The sequence below is a fragment of the Phascolarctos cinereus genome, unplaced genomic scaffold, assembly GCF_003287225.1.
Source record: "Phascolarctos cinereus isolate Bilbo 61053 unplaced genomic scaffold, phaCin_HiC Scaffold_726;HRSCAF=1367, whole genome shotgun sequence".
NCBI lineage: Eukaryota > Metazoa > Chordata > Mammalia > Diprotodontia > Phascolarctidae > Phascolarctos > Phascolarctos cinereus.
Window position 1 is genome coordinate 208533364 of NW_027556098.1, and position 19201 is coordinate 208552564.

The 19201-nt window shown below is 39.4% G+C and overlaps 1 protein-coding gene across 3 annotated transcripts in view; it reads left to right on the forward strand.

The window, feature by feature from the left end:
- Positions 1-5828: 5828 nt before the first annotated feature.
- SESTD1 (SEC14 and spectrin domain containing 1) overlaps positions 5829-19201 on the forward strand; it is a 121964-nt gene continuing 108591 nt past the window's right edge. For 2 of the 3 annotated variants that reach the window (XM_020991068.2, XM_078146955.1), the window contains exon 1: positions 5832-6007. The gene's annotated coding sequence lies outside the window, so the exon portion shown is untranslated. Of the gene's footprint in view, positions 6008-19201 lie in introns of all 3 variants that reach the window. The other variant, XM_078146956.1, reaches the window with a different exon arrangement.

Sequence of the window (19201 nt, forward strand, 5' to 3'; positions counted from 1 at the left end):
CAATTCAGTCTAGAGGAAGATTTCAATGTATTTTAAGGGGTAAAAAAGCATCTAGACTTTATGAGATAGGGCCTTAGGCTATTGCTCCTACCACATCCTTGTTACTTCTTAAATTTTATGTTTTCTACTGCTCCAAGCAGTCAGTAACCTTGTATAATTGACCAGCAGGTGATTTCTGAAACAATTTCTCAGAAGAAGACCTACTTTGTTTGAATCCAGGGCCAGGGTGTCCTGTAGTCCCCTTTCCCTCTCCCTGTCTCCCACTAGACTCTGTGCACGTGCACGCACGCACGCACACACACACACACACACACACACACACACACACACTCCTTGGCTAACATACATACATACATAGGCCTTAAACTTGTTGGTGAGTCAGGAGCACGTGAAGACTTCGTCTGGCAGAATGGGCAGATGAAAACAATTTGTTCCAATGCCATGAAGGCCACTGAAGGAGGAGCTGGGGCCAGCTTAAGGCTTGATCAGACTTGAAGAGGCCAAGGTCATCCCATTGCATTCTGGACAACACACACACACACACACACCTGTTTAGGCCAATGTTTTTAATATTCTGGAATGAGGATATTATATCATAGGATTTTCAAGTTATTTCTGGGGCTATCATGTTTACCTTTATTTTAGTAATACGGGGTTCTTAATATTTTTGGGTGATAGATTCTTTTGACAGACTAGTAGATTCTATGGATGCCTTCTCAGAATAAAAGTTTATTGCCTGTTATTGAAGAAAAAACTAAATTTCCCTTAGAAGTTAGTGAAAATGAGATGTAATTTTTTTCCCATCCAAGTTCATGGACTCCTTGAAATCTGTCCATGGACCACAGGTTAAGAACACCTAGCCTAGAGAAAATTTTGATTTTAGCTAATTAATAGTAGAAATGGAACTAGAATACAAGTCATCTGCCTCCTAGTTCAGTGTTCTGCCATAACACAGTTATCCTTTATTTAAGGAATTGGATAATTTGTTTTGGACTTAGTGGATAAGGGTAAGTATCAGCATGTTATGTAAAATATTCATAGTTCTGCCACTGGTCTGTGGATAATGATAAGTAAAGAATGTCAGGTATTACAGAGGTCTTATTATGATAAACAAAGAATGTTAGGTAGTTCAGAGGGGAACATTAAATGTGTGGCACAGTGGAATTAACATTATAATCCCTTTATTTTTTTTTCACCAACAAGCCCAGATTTATGCTTACAGGTGCCTCTTTCATGATTAGAGCTGACAACATCTTCCCTCTATTTTTTTTTTGGTTCCTCACCTCCACCCCTGACAAAGCATTACTTCTTTGTTTGGTTTTTTGTTCCATTCCCCCTCCCCCATGTAAAGAGCTCCCAACCATTAACAAGCTTTTCTTTTAAAAGAGTTTGTTACTGTACAGTAAAATGAAAACATTCTTGGGCTAAAATGAAAAAAGGGGGGAAATAGTCATGTTAACAGAAGTCTGTCCATTAATAGCATCCTACTCACAAGTATACTGGAAATTAGTTTTTAGTGTATCTTTGTTCTACCTTTTCTCTAGTCAAGCCAGACTTTCCTATCTTTCAGATCTTCCTGAATCCTTTCCCACAGACTGGCTTTCACTCTTCCATTCTACCTCCCTCACCTTCAGCTTTCTGGAGCTGTGATCTTTTTCATAGAATGATAAAATGGGAATAATAATATAAACTTCACAGAGTGGTTCAGAAGATCAAATGAAATCACAAAAAACAGTACATAAATATATTATTATGTTAAACATCTTCCTGAATTAGGATAAGGGAGTCATACATAGGTTCATAGATTTATAGCTAGAAGAGACCTTCGAGTTCATATAGTCCAAAGACTTTATTTTACAGGTAAAGAAACTGAGGCCAAGAGAAGTGAAGAAATTTGTCCAAAGTCATACAGTGGCGTTATGTATCAGAGCTCAGAGTTTGAACTCAGGTCCTTAAATTAGGATTACTCACTGATGCAACTAGAATGAAAACTTTCTGAAATACAGGAATTTAAAATAAAAAAGGATATTTACTCATTTTTTCCTGCTATTTCAATTATTTAATTTGGTGACAAATGTCCTTCTAAATGAATGATTATGTGGTAATTCAGAATCTACTCTGGGGCAGCAAGGTGACATAGTGGATAGAGTACCAGTCCTAGAGTCAGGAAAATTCATCTTCCTCAGTTCAAATATGACCTCAGACACTTACTAGCTATGTGACCTTGGACAAGTTGCTTAACCCTGTTTGCCTCAGTTTCCTCATCTGTAAAATGAGCTAGAGAAAGAAATGGCAAACCACTCCAGTATCTTTTCCAAGAAAACCTCAAATGGGGTCACAAAAGTTGGACGTGACTGAACAACAGCAAAAGAGTCTGCACTAGAAAAGTGAGAAAGGAGGAAACCTACCCACAAAATTTGTATGTCATACAAAGATTTATTAGGTGATTTTTTTTTTACAGCCAACTAGAGATAGGAGTGGGATGATGCAGTATTCCAAATCTGCCTCTAGTTTGGGTTGATGAATGGTGTGGCATTTCCTCAGATTTAGATGACTTTCAACCTTTCTCTTTTAGGAAAGGAAAATACCATCTCTGACATGCGTGGAAGTTGCTCCTTCCTTTGAGGGGGTTCCAGGATTGGTGACTGGGGAAATCTAGGTGTTATCTGTCACCACAGCCTCAAAACCTGATCTTTGGGGTTTTTTGAGTGCAGTAATAGAGGAGAATAAGTTTGAGATAGAAATGGTTTCTAATTTACTCAAAGCTAGTTGACAATTGGGATATGGAAGATCTTACATATGATATAAAATTAAGTGCTAAAGTGCATATTTGAATGAATAATTATATATATGTATATACATATATATATACATACCTATTTGTGTCTAATGGTAGCCATCTGGGGGAGGGAAGAAAAAAGGAAAAAAAGATATTTACATTATAATTTTGTTGCATATTTGAAAGGAATAGCAGGTCGTGCATAGTAGATTTGCAGTTTCATGTACAAGCATCTTTTTATTGTACTATGTCATGCAAGTGCTTGCTTTATTCCATAAATTAAAAATAAAATAAATTTTAAAAGTAATTTTAGAAAATTAAATATATATGTATATATATGTATATAAACAAAAGTATAATTGGGAAATTGTTAACAAAATAAATAAAAATACAACATAGATAATGTTAATTTGTGGTTTTCTAAGTCAACATCTGTTTCTATTTAGTTCTGACACCACTGGTATGGAACACTGTATTTGGCTAGCGTGGGAAATACAAAGATAAATAGGACCCCTATGCTTAGCCTTTTGTAGGTCACAGTCAAATAGTGAGAGGAATCATATACAAATAACAATAATATTAAATGAAACATGGTGAGAGTAAAGTGCTACAGAACCCTGACTGGTTAGGTCAAGTAGATTTCCTGGAGGCAGTGGCACCAGCTTGAATGCTAAATAGAATATCAAACAGACAGAAAAGAAGGGAAGTCATTACAGGCACTACTGGTCATGTACAAAGTTCACAAATTGCCCAGGGAATCCAGCTTGAGGGACGGAGGAGTAGTGGCTGTGCAGGTCTTATAAACCTGGTCCCAGAACCTTGTAGAAATCATTCTCTTCTTTATACACCACATCCCCCCAGTTGATTCTGACAACTCTTCAGCTGTATTCACTTCTTGCACATCTAAAAGACCTCTTCCTGGAGGCCCAACTGAGCTCAGAATTAATGGCTAGATGTTCCTGGAATCAATCAATCAACATTTATTAGGCACCTACTATGTGCACTCTGTTAAATGCTGGGGGTACAAAAAAGAGGGGAAAATGCCTTCAAGGGGCTCACAATTTAATTGGGGAGCTGAGAGATGAATTGTTTTGTTCATGGATCAGCAAGGACGTCCTTGTCAGCGGATGGAATAGTGGAAGGGACTAAAGTATAAGACTGGAAAGGCTGGAGGGGGCAAGGTTATGAAGGTCTGAACACCAGATGATTTTGTATTTGATCCTGGAGGCGATGGGAAGTCACTGGAGTTTGTAGAGTGGGACATGGGGGGTGGGAATGACGTGGTCAAACCTGTGCTTTAGGAAATCACGTTGGTGGCTGAATGGAGGATGGATTCCAGGGGGGGAGAGGCTTGAGGCAGACAGACCCACCAACAGGCTATTGTAATGGTCCATACATGAGATGATGAGAGCCTGTACCAAGGTGGTCTCTGTGTTAGAGGAGAGAAGAGAGAGATATTGCAAAAGTGAAATTGATAGACTGGTGACAGTTTGGATATGGGGGAGTGAGAGCTAGGAGTTGAGAATGACATCTAGGTTGCAAGCCTGGGGGATTGAGGAGACACTGTTGCCCCTGACTGTAATAGGGAATTTGTGGTGGTAGGTTTTAGGGGGACTTTTTTAGGGAGTTTTGTTTTAACATTTCTACTGGACTTCCAACTCAAGACTTCTGAAAGAGGTTGGAGATGCAAGACGGGAAGATTTTGGAGGGAAAGATGTTGGAGGACCCCAGTCACGAGAAGGAACCAGCAGGGAACAGAATTTCTTGGTGCATGCCAGCAATGTCATCCTTGCAGGCTGAGGTGGTTTTAGTGATGAGGGTAGTTTCCTAACTGGACTTAAGTACCTCAAGTGAGGGCCAGAAAGTTGAACAAGATATTATTTGTAGCTTGTTGTGGATAAGGAAGGAGAGAATGGGGGAATGGGAAAGGAATAAGGAAGGGGAATGGAATTGGGAGATCAATAATACCAATGGGTGAGGATAAGGAAATTGAAGTGGCAGTTATGTTAAGTTTATGAAAATATCTAATGGAATGGGATAACAACAACTTATTCATGGAGAAAGGGAATGTAGTGGGCTTTAATGTAAGAAAATAGAACAAGGTCAGTAATGATGGGGGTGGAAGGAAGAGCAAAGAGGTAGCTCTGGGATAGATACTGGGGTATTCAACAATTCACATTCAAAATGATTAACAATTTGGTGGGCACTGGGCTATGAACTGGGTAAGATAGGTTGTCTCTGCCTTTCTGGAGCTACAATAGTTTTCCAGTGTATAGTAGAGAATCCACCGTAGTTGGTAGCATAGGATTTAGCTATACCCTCAGAAGAGAAAGCAAAGCACTGAAATCAAGACTCTCCCATCCTCATTCCTTTCCCTTAAATTCTACTCTACCATCACTTTCCCTCTCTGGGCCTCAGTTTCCACATCTGTGACATGAAGGGGTTGAAGAGGCTTTTCTTTTCCAGCTCTAACAATCTATTCCTCTCACTCACTACTTGGGCTCACCCATGAAGGTTCGGGGACTAAGAGTGCCTACCACACTCAGAAGACCCTGTGGCCCCACGCACCTGGCAGCAGGGACCTGACAAGTGACCACAATCAAAGGCCTTTAGAAGAAGGAGAGGTAGCCTCTACCAGATTTAGAGATGGAGAGCACCTGAGAAGCCCCCTCCCCACTCTTTTTTCACAGATGAGGAACCTGAGGTGACTTGTCCAAGATCCCCACACAAAGTCACGGAGTGGGTGTGGGAAAAGAACTAAATTCGTGGTAGTTTGTAGGGTTTTGGAGCAGGGAGGGCCCCAGCATAGACAAGGTCCCAAATCCTTGGGGTACTCCAGTCCCCGTGGCCCCTCCCCGAGATCTCCGGGGCCACACAGGAGAAGGAGGAGTGGCCGGGTGCTCGGCGCACCGCAGGGTGCAGGTTCGGGTCCAGGTCGTAGTGCGGGGGTGGCACGGGGTGGCGGAGTGCAGGGGGCGGGGGCCGCGCGCGCTCGCGTGCAGCCGTCGGGGAGGGGAGGGCGCGAGGGCGGGGTGTGAAGTGGGTCACTGGGCCGCCGCCGCCGCCCCCCGCCTGACGCACGGAGGGGCTGGGACAGCGACTGCCGGCAGTGACTGGAGCCGCCGCCGCCGCCGCCGCCGCCCGCCTGGGCCCGCCCGCCTCCCTCTCTCCCTTCCCCGCTTCCTTCAGTCCAGCGCTCCGCAGCAGCCCGCCACCCGAGCCGCCCAGGTGAGTGTGCTACCCCCGCCCGGCCCCGGCCCGGCCTCGGCCCGGGCCCCGGCGCGTGCAGGCCCCGAGGCCCGCTGCGGAGGGGAGGAGGACGCGCCGCCGGCCCGGGGCCGGGGGTCGCCCCTGCGGGTTCGCGGAGGGGCAGCCAAGGAGCACCGGCCCGGCCCCGGCCGCAGACAAAGCACCGGCAGCCCCCTCCTCAGCCCCGGACCCCTTGCGTTCTAACGCGCCCCGTTTTCAAACGGAGAGAACCGGAAAAGAGATTTTTTGGGGAAAAGACCGTTTAAAATTTCCAATCCAAAGGTGGGGGGGGAAGGGGAGTAACAGGTCTGGACGTTGGCGCCCCCTCCCTCCTTCTCTTGGTCGGGATCCGCTGCGATTTCCCTCCCGTGCCAGCCCCGGGGCTTTCCTTTTCCTTTGTGTTGCCATTTACGGGACCTGCCCGGGGCTGGGTGTTTGCACCGGGCACTGGCTCCCCACCGCTCGCTCCCGGGCCTGCACCGTGCGAAGGTCCATTAGGCTTTGGAAGAGCCACAAAAGGGAAGAAGATGGTGGTATCCTGCATGGGGAGCACGGCTTGGGTGTGTGTTTTTAAAAGACGGATTTGAGAGCCAAAGTCAGAGCTAGCTAGCTGGTTGGATGTAGATATCCTAAAATACTTTGAGTATATGCATCGCATACACCCAGAGTATTTTAGGGTGTATATATATGTATTGTAAATATATAGATATATGTATAGATAGATAGATAGATGTAGATAGATATAGATATGTATCCAAATCAGTCCGTATCCTTTTTTTTATCCACATAGAGATATCCATATGGATACAGACAGATACAGAGATATGTATCTCTGTATCTGTCTGCATCCATATATATATATCCGTTTATAAAGAGAGAGAAATTGCATATACCCAAAGTATTTTAGGATATATATCTATATATTTACATCTGTCTAGATATATATTATATATTTCTATCTGTCTATATCATTATATAGACATGTGGTGAAATTGAATATACCAAAAATATTTTAGGACATATAAGTATTCTATATATTTTAGGAGATATAATTATTATTTTTCTTTAGCTGTCTGATGTGGAGGTTTATTGGCTGTGTTTAAGACTGGCCCCATTTAAGTCACAATGGTATTGGTGCTTTGGTGTCCTTTTTGTTTTCCCTCTATACAATCTCCATGAGGTTGATGTGCTTTCTAGATACTCTGTGACTATGGTTTGAATTTGACAGGTCACTTACTTTCTTAGCTTTTCTTTCTCATTACCAAATCATATTGTTAAGTGGCAGCTACTAAGGTCTCACCTTAAAATTTGCATCCTGGAATTTCATTTACATTGAAAAAAAATATATATCTATATATTTTTCTGATGAACAAGCCTTTTTTTTTTTAAAGGAAAACTACACACTAAGAAAAACTCTTACAGCTTTTACAAGCCATTTTTGTATGGAACAATACAAAATGAAAGGAACATATATTCTGTTACCTCCTTCCCACCTCCCAAATCCCTCAGTAAAATACTTCATTGTTCTGGAACCAGGAAACCTGAATACTTTAAAGTGGATAAAAGCTGGTAAATGTTTTTGCCCTGTGACTAAATAAAAAAATCCCAAAGGAAGTGGCAAGCACATGGTTACACAGTTACTCAACATTACAGTATTTTCTTTTTGTGCCCAGAATACCAGGAAAGAATTTTGCAGCATATGTTTATGCTGTCAACATGTTTATTCAATCATTTTTCAGACTAAAATTAACCTTGAAACAAATACCTGTAAAAGCACAGCCTGGAAGATTAATTAATTGTTGTGACATATTTTGAATTTGGTCTACTTAACAGCCAGGATCTAGAAGTAATGGGAGACATTTCAGGGTAAGTGAAAGAAAAGTCAGAAGAACTTAGAGGAGGCTTATGGAGGAGTATCTAAAATTTGTATGATTTATTACTGTAAGGAACATTAGAGACAATATTTACTCTGACCTAACTTTACAAATTAAAAAGAAACTGAGGCCCAGAGAGGTGGGGTGACCTAGCCTAGGGTCACAGGTGTTATGATTCCAGTGCTGGTGTTCTCTCCACTTCCTAAGCTTGTCCAAAGCTGCACTGGTATTAAGTACCACAATTTAGGACTAGAAAGACTTAACTCTGCTCCAAAACCATGTTCTTTGTACTTGTTTGTGATATTTTCAATAACTATTCTTATTTCATAGATGTCTGATAATTAAATGTCTGATATTCAGATGAACCACTAAAATGTCACTCACAATTCCCAATTCATCTTTCACAGACATTAAGGGACTCCTTGAGATGAGCATCTTCTTTATCACTTTTCCACTGACTTTAAGCTAATAAAGAGACTTTAAAAACATTTGTCAAAAAATAAACCCAACTTAAAACAGTTTACTTTTTACTTCAGTATTAACCTAAGACTGAATGTTTTTATTAATGATAACTTTCATTTTTACAGCAGGAGTCAGTGCCTCTGACACTTTTAATAGCTGCGTGGACTCTGGGGCAGTTTGGTGGCACAGTGGATAGAGCAGCGGCCCTGGATTCAGGAGAACCTGAGTTCAAATGCGGCCTCAGACACATAACACTTACTAGCTGTGTGACCCTGGGCAAGTCACTTAACCCCATTGCCTAAACCCTCCCCCCCAAAAAAAGAAAAAAAATAGCTGTGTGGACTCTGGCAAGATATTTAGTCTCCCTATTTAATTTCCTCAGCTGCATATTGAGGAGGTTTGGCTAGATAGCCTCCAAGGTACTTTTCCAGACTTTATGATCTTATGGTCCTGTGGTCCTATAGTATTTACTATCATCTACAACTATTCAGGTATCTACTATGTGCAAGAGTCTTCAGGATAACCCAGAGAGAAGTTCAGGGCAGGTTTTACATAGGAAGAAATAGGTGTATAGAATTTAGATGAGGCTCACCGGTCAGAGCCTAGGTCTCTTTTCCCCAAATTTAAAGCCTCCTTTTCTTCTGTTCACTAACATCATGAAACTTTGCATTTTCACATTCTAGGAAAAAAAAAGAAAGAACCTTGATCTTTTCCTGTTAAAATACATATTTTTTTTAAAAAATGCTGCTGTTAGGAACCCTTAGGTTTTGGGGTTTTTTTTGCTATTTCAAACAAAAACGTAGTTCATTTAATAATCATGGACAAAATATTTTTTTCATTTAGTATGTAATGAATATCACCTAGCTTCTTTTTTTTGCAAGGCAGTTGGGGTTAAGTGACTTGCCTAGGGTCACACAGCTAGTAAGTGTCAAGTGTCTGGTCTGAAACCAGATTTGAGCTCAGGTCCTCCTGACTCCAGAGCCAGTGCTCTATCCACTGTACCACCTAGCTGCCCCCATCTAGCTTCCATTCTTGTGAACAGATGAAGTATAGAATCTAAAATCTAATCCAATCCCAAATAAGTGCCTATTGTATGCTAGGTACTCATGTAACATGAGTTCTATGTTGGTGATGTGGTCATAAAAATTTAAAACAGCTACTGCCCTCATAGAACTAGTAATCTACTGAGAATAGAGTACTTTGTTGAGGCACCGGTACGTAGATTTTAAAAAAGTCAGGGTCCCAGCATTATCTATAAAGTAAAATCCTCATTTTGAAAGTCATAGATTAGAATCTTTTGATCACAAATTCAAACAATTATAAAAATATAAGATGGTCCCATTTGTTGAGAGCTTAAAGGAAATCAAGGTGCTCCAGAAGAATATCAGATTTTGGGAGGGAAAAAGAAACCAAATACACATGTATGTAGTATTTTTGATTTTTGTTAGATCATCATGGGGATCTGCTTCTTGAGAAGGACTCTGTTGACTAAAGGCAGGTAATTATATCCTGTTACTGTAGAATGTAGCAAATAGGAAGAAGGGCCAAGAAAGAAAGCATTGGGCATTGGTGAATGTGAAAGGTCAGTTTAAGTTTTGCAGGCCAGATTTAATTCAGTTTGGGTGGGTTTAATGACTGCTGGACATTTGCATTATGTATATAGTTTCTGGCACTGTGATACTTGTTTACTTAATTGGTTCCCTTTACCTATTTTATGTTAGTTTGATAAGACATTGTTTTTGTGTCCTATTGCCATTCCACAAGTACAATAATTTGGGGTTCAAAAATCTCTTTTGATTTTTGCCTAAACAGATTTATTCTAAACCTTGGTTGCCTGTTCTAATGGCCTGGTTTAAAAAAAAAGTAAAGGGGGAGGAGGAGAAAGATAGTAACTATGAAATAAAATACAAGTTTGGTTTGGCAGAGGTTTTGTCTACCATTGGTAGACAGCTGGAAGGTACAGTTTTCCTGCAGTGAGCCATTTGCAGAGTCTGCAGAATCCTGTAAAGGCCTGGGGGAAAAAACTTCTTTATAATTTATTGTTTTATGTAGGACCTGCAGGGTCATAAAAAAATGAACCTGCTTTTGCCAGTTGGTTAGTAAAGAGCTATTGATTATGTTCTCCAAGGATTTACATATATTCTTCTTCTAACAGGAGTTGTAACAGGAATTATTTTATAAATCTTCATTTTGGTTTTTATGGAAGGTCCAGTAATATTGATTCCATGCCTTTGGATGCCTTATGCATAAGATAGTAGTGAAACCTTAAAAATGAAATTGCTGTTGAGTCATAGTCTAGAAAGTCTAGAGCAGAGGTTCTTAAACTTTTTTTTTTCATGATGGACCCCTTTGACAATTTGGTGAAGCCTGTGCGCATCTTCTCAGAATCATGTTTTAAGTAATTGAAGGAAATGTTAAATTTTAGTTAGAGGTTAGTACAAATAAAGATGTGAATTTTCCCCCATCCGGGTTTATCTGTGGACCCCTTGGGGTTCTATAGGTTCCAAGTAAAGGACCCCTGACTTAGGAGTATCTAACTTAGTAGATCTTACTGAGGGACCTGAAAGAAGCTGTGGTTGAGCCTTAGAAAAGCATACCTACCTACATACACAGTGTATATAGAAGCGGCAACAATAAAAGCATTTTTTTTTATATAGTACAGCTTGCAAATTAATACAGTGTAGACTAAGTCCATAGATGCCATGTGGTATAGTAGACATGGTTTTTTAAATGTTAAATATTAGAGCACAAACCTTGTTAGGTCTTGTTTAATTTTAAAGGCTTCCAGCGACTCTCATCTGTCTACCGGACTCACTAAGTTCAAAAATGCTCATCACCAGAAGGTTGGTCATTAAACGTTACATTTTTTTGGCTATCGCAGTTTCTGAAACAGTAGCCTATAAACTTGGTGAATACAGGAACTATATCATTTTTCACTGTCTACTCAGGGACTAAGCACATTACCTTGGTAATATGAGGCACTTAATAGCTATTTGTCGAATTGAAGGTAACATTTCCATTTTGTATGGACAGGATATAGAGACTAGATAGTATGATTAGGTGGCTTCAGAGCTAGTTGAATGCCAGACCTAAAGAATAATTATTAATGAATAGTTCAATAGTAATTTGGAAGGAGGTCTCTAATGCAGTTCCCAGGAATCAATTTGTTTTTGGCCTTGTGTTGTTTACCACAAAGACATAGGTGACATGTTTATGTAATTTGTAGATAGCACCAAGCTGGGACAGATTGCTAACAATGTTAGATATCAAAAAATCATGACGAGTTAGAACATTAGGTCAAATCTAATAAAATGAAATTGAATGAAAATACCTGTAAAACCCTATATTTGGGTTTTAAAATATGAGCTTCATAAGTGTAAGGTGAGGTAAAGGTGGCCAAATGGATTTATTTAACTAGAAATTCATCATTAATGTTATCAGCCAATTTCCTACTGCCCAAGGTTTATCATTTTGGTGTTATTTATAATTCTTTTTCAGCCTTCTAGCTTTCTATCCCAAGTATTTATGGATGCTTAGATGCTATGTAGATATTCCTATGTAGTTCATGTCAAAGTTGTTGTTGTTCAGTCGTGTCTGACTCCCTATTTTACAGATGATGAAACTGAGGTAAATGAGATTAAGTAACTTGCTGAGAGTCACACATCTATTAAGTGTCTGAGGCTGTATTTGAACTCAGGACTTACTGACCTGAGTCACTGCTTCACCAACTAGCTGCCTTATGTCAAAGTTATTATTTTCAGTTTTGGGAGCCCACAATATAATAGTGGTCCTTATGAATGACTGTACGATCTCTGTACCAGTGTATTTTGGTTTTAGTTTTTCTTCACTTACAACTAGCCATGTGAATAATTATCTTCCAGTGTTGCTCTTGGCCTATCACATTAATCCAAACAACTCAGCCTGGCATTTACTTAGTTCCTTCTACCTTTCCAAACGATCTCTATCCACTGCACCACCTAGCTGCCCCAGCTCAGTTTCTTTATCTATAAAATTAGGTGTTGGACTAGATAATCATATTCTGAGTTAGTGGTTCTTAGTTATACTTGATCATTATTGTTCTAGGTTGCAGTTAGGCACTATGGAATGCAGTTCACATAAATGACTGTGATTAATATTATTTTCACACAGCAAATTCGGCTTTTTATCTTTCCTTTTCTCAGTTTGTTCTCTAGTATCTATAATTAGCAAAAGTGCTGACAGTTGGGTTTATTTTTTTTTGTGATTCCATAAACTGATGATAATAACTTAGATTTGTATGGTGCTTTATGTATATAATCTCATTTGATCCCTATAACCATTTTGTGAGATAAGGACCATTATCCCCATTTTTCAAATGAGGGACCTAGTGCTTAGGGAAGTTAAGGGACTTGTCCATAGCTACATAGCTAGTAAGTTTCTAGAGTAGGATTCAAGTCCAGGTTTCTCCTGACTCCAAGTGCAGTATTCTATACTACACTACACTTTTTCTTTAATCATGATAAGGGTGACATGTTCCATTACCTGTGTGATCTTGGGCATGCTATTAAACCTCATGGATCCTTGTTTCCTCATTTGTAAAATGAAAAAGATGTTCTTTGAGGTCTCATCTAGCTCCAGATCTATTGTTCTATGATCATCTTTGACATATATGTAAACAGAGAGGTTCCTGTCCCCATGGGAGCCAAGGGGAGCCAGACAGTGGCTTGTTGGCTCTGAGGTAGATCAAATGATTGGATCACTTACTGAGGGATTCACTCTCTTGGTTCTTATTGTGGCTGTTAACTTTGCTTGGCCTGTGTGGGTGCCTGGGGCAGGGTAGGGAGTGGTGAAGGGGGGGGGTAGGAGAAGCTTACCTGAGAGCTGGTGGGGAGCTGATCTGGAGTAAAGGCATGGAGTAGAGGCCCAGGTCTCAAAGAGCCACTGTAGGTTAGCCCTTGCTAGAGGGCTGAACTAGCTCAGTTAGGGAGAAGCTAGCCCAGCAAGAGTGAAGAAAATTAGTTAGCAAAGAGCCAGAGACTGGAAATCTCTATATAAGGGTGAGGAAGTCATGAAGGCCTAAAAAACTAAGGGGGAGATAGCTTTGGGATCTCTGGTGTAGTTGTGGGTGTAGAAATATCCTTTAACCTCATAGCAACATACTCCCTCACAGTTGTTTCTCCCACTTCCTATAAGGGTAAGGATTATTTCATTTTTCTCTCCTCCCCTGTCCCTTAGGTAAGCACTTGATGATTGTACCTTGATTGAGTGATTTCTCCTCACTCTTTTCCTTTGCTTCACTTGCAGCTCCACAGCATCCCTCTACATTTTTGCTTCTAGCCCCCAGCCTTTTTCTTTTCCTTCTCCTCCTTTCCATCCCCCTTGAGCAGCTCCTTGTCTTCTGTCCCCTATCCCCTGCCTCCAGACCCAGGCTCTCTCCTGAGGGTTTGAGGCAGCAGCAACTCTGGTCCATAATATAAAACTCTCTGTGGACTTTGTGCTTTAAGAGTGAAGCCGAGATCATTGTGCAGGGCATTCCCCACCTCCCACCCCCTAGGTATGAGGTGATGGTGCAGAGGGGGGGCTAATAGTGAAGCTGGATCCAGATCCCCTGTCCTTGAAAGACTTCATTGAGATTCAGAAATTGGGGGGAAGGATTAGGTAGAGGTGAGGAACTAGGGCCAGAAGAGAAGACCAGCAAAAGCATGGTCCTGTTTCTTTTGACCAGATCCCTGAAAAGAAACTAAAGTACATTTACATTTAGTAATAATAATAGTTAGCATTTGTACAGTGCTTTGAGGTTTGCAGAGTACTTTAGAAATATTACTTCATTGACTGTTCACAGCAACCCTGGGAGGTTTACAGATGAAGAAACTCAGGCTGAGAGGTTGTGACTTGCCCAGGGTTGTTGTTGTCTGTCCTTCTTTCTTCAAGAGAACCATGCTGCTCCTTCAGAGCTGTCTCAGTCCAGTGGCAAGATATAGATCAGGACAACTGGAGAAGGCCCTGGATGCAGTGGGCCTACTTAAACTAAGCTCTTTAACAGGTCTCAGTTTGAGTGAGGTAACACCTATTTGTGATTAAGGCTAGGCAAGTAACAAGGGAGAGAATGGCGTCTTTATCTAGTATAAACTATATATCTCAATCTGGGAGGGAAAGATCCTCAGGGTTTCTGACCATATTTATATTTATATTTATACTTATATTTATATTTATATTTACATTTATATTTATATTTATATTTATATTTATATTTATATTTATATTTATATTTATATTCAATCTGAGCCAATCAAGATTCAAACGATGACCAAGTGGGCTTGGCCTGAGACCTGTTGTTGATCAATCAATGACTTGCCCGGGGCCACAAAGCCAGTATTTGAACCTCATGTCATGGATCTTCTAAGTCCAGTTTGTCCCTGACGCAGCTTTTTTGTTGAGAGCTAGTTTTAGATGTAGTATATTTATAGACTCAAAGAGAAGGTCTGTGGTGCTTTTGAAAAAATTGTCCCCACCAGCTTTCTCTTTCCTTGTATAGAATACCATGGTGGGCAAGCGTATTGGACTGGGAAAGGTCTGAGTTTCAGTTCCATCTCTGACACTTAGCAGATGTATAACAATGGGGAAATAATTGCACGTTTCTCACCTTTAACTTTGTAATCTGTAAAATGGAGATAATGTAGTGATACCACCTATCCAAGATGTGTGGTATCTTTGTAAACTTAATTCTTTGCCAGATTGGGTAAAAGGCATACAATGCAGATAGCTGGGAAAATTGAAAGTTCCCTAAGGGTGGTAATAAAATGTCTTACCCTGTCATACACAGTTTGCTGAAACAAAAATTTCCTTATGTCATGTAGATATTTAGTATTGGTACCAAGATGCAAACCCAGGTCTTCTGAGTCCAAAGCCAATCCTCTTTTTGTCACCCCACTCCACTTCAATTGATAAAGGATAAGATCCTGTAGATGATATAAAGCTAGCAGTCAGAGGACTCCTGATGGGAAAAGGGAAAGCAGAAAGAGGGAAAATGGATCAGGGTATTAGTAGGTTTCAAAAGCAAATGTGTAAAACTAGAATTGTAGCATTTTAGAGTTTATCTACTCTTAACTGCCTCAATTTACAGAGGAGGTAACCTATACTCAGGTTGCATAGACTCATATTTCTAGACTGCCAGCTGAGTGCTTATTCTGTGTTTCACAATTTTGCCACAACTTTGGCTTCTCCTCTTCTACTTGGGGACAAATACATGCTGTGTGAAAAAGTAATTGCTGTACTAAGGGGCAATGTAGGTTGGTACTTTAGTGGGAACTATATGAGGGAGACTGAACTAAAATAAAGCTTAGGAAAGGCTCACTTTTTTCTTCTTTATTTAAGATTTGTTGTAACCCCTACTACTTCTGAAAGTACTTACTGCAATTTACAGATTAAACCATACTTCAAGATAAGGGATTAAACGGAGAGTAGTAGATGCTTTCAGGCAATTGAATTGAATAGATTACACCACTTTGGGCAATAAATTTAGCTCTAAATTTTCAGGTGGTGAAAGCCAAAGTAGAGAATAAGTTGGGTTATGTTGTTTTCATTGTCTCACAAAAGAAAAGCAATCTGTGTTCAAAAGTCTCTCTTCTATATTATTCCAGTTAAGGATAACTTTTGTTTAACCAGTCTTTAAAAATCCAAATACTGTACAACCCAGGAAAGTTTAAATTTAATGGCTTATACCTCAGCATACTTAGGTTTAATCTGATAACTTTTTTTCCTGTTACCTAGTTGAAATAATTTATTAAAGAACTAGTGTTTTATGATGAAGGGCAAAGAAGAGTTTAAGGTACTTTGGCTAAGGCAGGCATTTGTGAAGTACTGTATAGGATTTTGCTTAGCCTGTTCCTCATAAATGACTTGGGAAAATGAATAGAATGTATCCAGAAGTGGGAGAATGACTGGAATAGGTAGAAGTTTGCTAAAGACGCATTGCTTGCTTTATAATTTTGCCTAGTTCCTGCTGATAAACTTTTCTCATGATCCTGAAAATAATTTCACCATTTACCAGAACACAGTACCATTTAGGTTATAAAGTGTTAGTGCCTATTATTATTAACAAAGTGGTGAGTTTGGTCCAAATGGATACAGGGTAAAGAAAAGGGAGAGATAAATCAGACATCCTGAGTTAGCAAAACCAAATGAACCCAGGATTATGTGCCTGATGGGGAAATGAAAGGGTAGTGTTGCCATTTTCAATAGTATACAATTTTATGTTTTTGCAAGGGAAAATGATGATAACTGACTTTATATAGTAATTTGCATACTTTATCTCATTTGAACCTCAACAACCTCTTAGCCTATTCTGTGCCTCAGTTTCCTCATCTGTAAACTGAGAGTTATGTTTGCATTACCTACATCACAGGGATATATAGATTTATAAATCTTAAAATCCTGTAAAAAAATTTGAGTTGCTATTGTTGTTGTTATTGATTGACTTCCAGAAGGCATGAGTGTAGCAAAAAAATGGTATAGTGTTAATCTTGGACTCGGAAGACTTGAATTTAAAACCTGGCTTTGAAACTTTAGTGCAGAAGACAAAGAAAAGAACACAGAGATAAGAGGAGAGCCAGATAAAGTGGTCAAGACGAATAAAAATAAGAATGCCATTATTGGAAGTGCTTGATGGTCCTTAAAAACTGAAATAGCCAACAGAGGAAAAGTGTGTCATTTCTTTCCTAAGATCACTTTAGATCACTTGTCTTTAATGGTTTGGTTTTAGTTTTGGCTTAACAGCAAAGCAAAGGAATGGATAATTGAAATTCTTTTTGCCTCTGGGATTCTGTGATTGAATATGGCAGGATTATAGGATTTGACTCCCTTCCTGATATTTACAACCTCCCTTTTATGTGGAGCAGATTACTTAACCTGAGCCTCAGTGTTTTTATTGGTAAGATGAAGGGGTTGGACTAAATTGACCTTTTTAATTACATTTCTAACTGATTTCATGATCTTAAATCACCATATTTCTCTTACATTTGGAAAGATTTTCTCTATGGTTGTAAAATTTATAGTTTTAAACATCAAAACTTTGAGTTTTATGTTTTCTTTATCACAAAGATATTGTGTATCTGAATAGCTTCTTGCATTGTTGGTAGTGTAAATGATATATTACCCTGTTCGTTTTAAGGGACAAGTAAAATTTTTTTAAATATTAATTGTAGAATGGAAGAACTACATGTTAATGCTGAATAAAAATTATTTCTTTGCAAAATAACTTTGTAGCCTCAAAGTTAGTGGTATAATTATAGTCAAATAAAATTAATGACTAGTTTCTAGTTATCACAACAAGATTTTTCTACTTCTAATGATTTGTAGCACTTCGCAAACCCAAGTATAAGAATTTGTCCCAACTATCCACACAATAAAAACCACAGGGAAGAAGACTATATATTACCTAGATTAGAAGTATCAAGCTCATTCTGGCAAAACTTTGGAATGTGAACCAGATTAAAATGTAACTGGAAAATATTTAACAAAATAAATAAAAATACAGCACATCATAATGTTAACTTGTGGTTTTCTAAGTCAGTATGTGGGTCAGTAGGGATATATTTCTATTTATCACTCAGTAATCAATCAAACGTTTCTTAAGAGCCTGTACAGTTTCAGGCACCCGATAATCTTAAGGATTCAGGCTAAATGTTATTTGAATTTGATACCACTTGCTTAGATTATGACATACAATTAAATGGACAATTTATAGAGAGTTTGTCTCATAGCTGGGTCAGATAGTACAAATGAACAATGCGTTACATCCAAAATTAAACAAAAGGAGAGTGGATTAGATTACCTTCTGGAAATTAAAAAGCTCCTTTAATGACTCCAAACTTCTTCCAGAAGCAAAGACCTATCTTTATGGGTGTTTTATGGCTGTGACTCATGCAATACTGCAGTCTGTAGAGAACTGAAATTCAGTGTCCCAGGGAGGGCAGTGGAGTGGAAAGCACAGTGGGAGTGAGCCAGCTACAATATAAGACACAGGACTTTGTTTGGTGTTTCCTATGGTAGAATGCTCTCCTTCCTCCTCTATTCCACCTGGGGTCTCTAGCTCCATTCAAGCTTCTGCTTAGTTGTTATCTCCGCCATGAGGCCTTTCCTCATCCCTTTGTTTATTTGTACTTCACTCCCCCACCCCAATTACTTTCTATTTAATATACATATGTATATGTGTGTTTAATGTATGCATATAGTATTTGCATATCTATATGCATGTGCCTGTTGAATTCTTTGAGTAAAGGATGTCATCTGGGGATTGTATGAGCAAAAGAAGATGTTGGGCTAGTCTGGTGGAAGGAGTGTGGAAAAACAAGTGGAGAGTCTTGAGTACTCTACTGGTGACCTTAAGATGTGGGCAACATTGATATAGAGACCCTCTGTGGTGAACAAACTTATGGTACATGACAAAAGTCATGGAATATGGGCAGGAATGGATGGATTGTAAGCTACGTCACTAGTGGAACATCTAAACTCATAAATTCACAGATCTTTTTGAATATTTTGAGTGTGTGTTTGTGTTATTCTAATAGATGGCTTAAGGAGGCAGTGGGAAATTGGCCTAAAACTGAAGTGCTTGAAGCAGTAAGGGAATGGTGAGTGGCCCCATTGTGCTACAGTGGAAAATCTTGTCTTTCTGGTCTGGGTTCTTAGGGAGTTTTCTTGCCAGGAGGATGAAGGGCACTTTTTGGGGCTTATTGCTTAGGTAATAGCACAAAATTTTTAAAAATTCATTTGATATACTTTGATATTATTTGATGATTTGGGGGAAGAAAAGGTTTTAAAAACCATTCAAAGAATATTCTAATAACTCTGTTAATAA